Genomic DNA, 3964 nt, shown 5'->3' with positions numbered 1-3964 from the left:
TATTTTTGGCAAAGCATATTCAGGAGGTTATGATTGGAATTGGAGAGTCTCTATTCTTTTAATTCAGAGGACTGCAAATAGTGTTATAGATTGTATGGCTAAAGCAGCTGCTTCTGTCGCGGACATTCACTCGAATTGGAGCCAACCATGGAGTGAGCTTCAACATCTAATAGATTTAGATATGACCCTAGCCAATTAATTTGGTTTTGTCTCTTTTTTCTTTCTTTTCTATCTAGTCACCAAAAAAAATAACAATATACGAAGAGGATATGGGAGTTTGATGTTAAATTCTTTTTTTAATATAATGATTATTTTTTATTCAATTTTGCAGTTGTTACTACTTTCAACGCATAACATCCATTCATATCTTTTCTTCTCTTTAGTTTACTTATCTAATTTATATTTTCATTCATTCTTCTACTTTTTAATTTATTCCCAACTTTACTAAAATAGTACTATGTCTCTTTTTTTTATATCAATTTAATGTAGGAAAAAATAATTTTTTTTGTCTTATCAATTTGATGTAGAAAAAAACATTTTCTTTTTATTTGATATGTATTTTTATGTTTTTTATACGTCTTTACCTATTAATGATGGAATGAAAAAGTCCCTTAAATATTTTATTAACTTATTAATTACTTTGCAATAATATTTTTTTTAATTTTTTAAAATATTGATTATGCAGAGTATTATGTTCAGAATTTGAATACATAAATATTTACTTTGAAACTAAATTAAATTATTAATTTTGTCTACCACAATATTATTTATTTTGCATATTGGTTAAGTTATTTGACTGACATATATATAAGGCGCAAAAAAGTTCACACCTATCAAGAATTTGGTAAAAACATTAATATTTTAATTTTCTAAACTATCTAAGCTATTAATTATGTAGAGTATTGGGTTTAATATTTAATTACATAGAGTACTAAGTTTAACATTTATTAATTTCCTAAATTGTATTGCAAAAAAAATAATTAATTTAATATTATTATTCGTTTATCATGTAATTAACATATAAAAGATAAAAAAAACTTATACCTCCCAATGGTAGAATGAAAAATTTTCACACATATTTTGTTAATTTTTTTATTTGTAATCTATTTTACATTGGATAATATTACTTTTTATTGATTATTAGTTCGACACATACTGTATAGCAGTTGTTGTATAAAATATTTATTTAAAAATATTGATAATTTTTTATTTAATTTATAGGTAAATAATAATATTTTATGTTATTTTATTTCATTTAATATCTAATTAATTTAGATTCAGATTTTCTTTTATTCTTTTCATGGTTGAATTAAAATAGTCTTATTGTATTATTCATAACTTTGATTTCTATTATAATAATTATTTTTTTCTACTATTTTTTTCATTTTTTTCATAATAATTATTTTTTTATTTTAATAATAATTGTTCCATACAAAGAAATGCATCGTGAATTGGAAATAGAAGTAAGAAAAATTAAAAAAAGCTAAAACAAATTAAAAAGTAAATTAATAGTGTAAAGAATTGAAGAAGAGGTTATCCATGATTTTTCTATAACTCTTATTGAAATATAGATAAAAATTAGATTTATGTAACGTAACTGATGGATGTACAAAAAAAATTCTATCATGAAACATAATATTAAAACTTTAAAGTGAGTCATGCTCTGGGAATTATGTGCAATTACTATCACGTACAATAGTATTAAGGAATGCTCTGTCAAACAAGATATCTAAATTCTACAAATTTTAATTGAATTAATTGAATTCATCCCTATAATAAGAAATCAATTTAATTGAATAATTTTGATCGTTTATGTAGTTATTTTTATAGTCAATAAATGTCACTATTTTTCAAGATCCAAAAAGTTATTGATAAAAAAATGTACGATGAATTACGAAAAAAATTTTTTAGGTATACAACTTTTATATTCTCCTATTTTATTTATTAACTATTCTTATAGTTTGGTATTTAAAAACGAAAAAAATAAACATTCTTATTTCTTTTGTTTTTTCACTGTTTACAGAAAAATGAAGACCTCTTCAAATCTAGATCTATATTTTGGTCTATCACTTAAAAAAATAAGACAAATATAAATATCCATAACATTTAAGTAAAATTATCTTTTGTAAATAACTAATTTTGATTTATATATATTCTTTTTGAATAATAATAATAATAATAATAATAATAATAATAATAATAATAATAATAATAATAATAATAATAATAATAATAGATTATTATATAATAATAATCTATTATTATTATTATTATTATTATTATTATTATTATTATTATTATTATTATTATAACTATGTTTTTTTTTATAATATTATATCTCTTTATTATGTGCTTTTATAATTTAACATTTTAAAAATATATATTAATTTTAAAGTAAAAAAATATGATATAAATAAGATCATATTAATATTAAAATAATAAAAAATTACTTATCTAATAAATTTAAAGAGTGAATAATATATTAACAAAAAATTAATTTCTTAAAAAATAATAGAAAATAATTTAGTGCTTGTTGAGGCGATAGTACTAAATAATACTAATTGATCCTAATTATATTCTAACACATACTATGCAATCAAAAACAAAACTTTCAATAGACTACAGAAATTACCATAAAACAAATGCAAAGAGGTAAAAAGTTACCTTTGTATAGATTTATGCTTCAAATTCAGCCTTCTCATTGGAGACTCTCTCACTGTGGGCTAAACATTTTTCAGCTTCCACTTTCATGTTCTCATACAATTCATTTTTCCGATAACTTCCTCCTGTAAATGCATTGATGCATATAAACATGTCAAACTATACTTAATAAGAATTGCTTTTTATAGTTGAGTTAACATTTCTAACCCCAAATTAGCCAACTCATTTCGTATTTCTGACAGTAAAATTTATGGAATAACTAACCACAATTATTCAACAATTAATCAATTATAGTGACAAAAAAATTTAATGCCTAGAAGTTAAAATAAAGCAGATTGAGCAATAGAAGACAGGGAGCTGGTACTGACAGGACAGTGGCTACACAATTGTTATCTAAATTATTTTTTTATTAGTTTAATATTGAAGTAATACAAGCTGAATTGGCAACTCTAGATCAGATCAGAACTTAGTGTCTTACTAAACTTTCAAAAAGTAAGAAGATTGTGGGGTTGCAAATAGAGTTTTCAGGTAAAATTCAATTCTAATAGCATCATAGAAAAGTACAAAGTCAGGCTAATTGGAAAAGGATTCACTCAAGTGCAAAGAGTGGATTATAGTGATACTTTTAGTCCGGTTGGCATTAGCAGCGGCAAAAAAAGAGTATATGAAACATGTGAACTTCAATACTAACTTCCTTCACAGAGATTTGGACAATAAAATTTATATGAGGATACCATCCGGTTTGGCTGTGTCACAACTAGGTTTGGTTTATAAATTACAAAAGTTTCTATATGTGTAAGAACTAGAATTTATTAACCATTTAAATAAAATAAAATAATAATTTAATTGTCCAGAATAGGTCCAAAAATTTAAAAATATTAATTAAAAAATTTAAACGTAAAATTTAGATTCAGTGAATTTTTTCAAGCAGGAAAATATAATATTTTACGGAAAAATGTGTAAAAAGGTGTATTAGTAATCTAGCCAACAGTACTAGCTTAAGTCTGTCCGGTACTGCATATGAGTAAATGAAATTAGAAAATTGAATTTATTAATTTGAAAAGATAAAAACAAATCAGAGTTAAAAATCGGGCGCTAATTTAAAGATTTTGGCACAAAATTGGACTAACGGGCTAAAACAGTTGGACTAGACCCAAGTTAGGCCCAAGCCCAACATATAAATATCCTATTAACGAGCATTTCATCTCATTTCCTTGACGAGAATGAGAGAGAAACGGTGAGCAGGGCATTGTATCCCTGAGTGTACACAGTGAGTCGGGCACTATATCCCAAGACGTGGCAG

The sequence above is a fragment of the Arachis hypogaea genome, chromosome 5 (assembly GCF_003086295.3).
Source record: "Arachis hypogaea cultivar Tifrunner chromosome 5, arahy.Tifrunner.gnm2.J5K5, whole genome shotgun sequence".
Classification (NCBI taxonomy): Eukaryota; Viridiplantae; Streptophyta; class Magnoliopsida; order Fabales; family Fabaceae; genus Arachis; species Arachis hypogaea.
Note: the sequence above shows the minus strand (reverse complement) of the source record.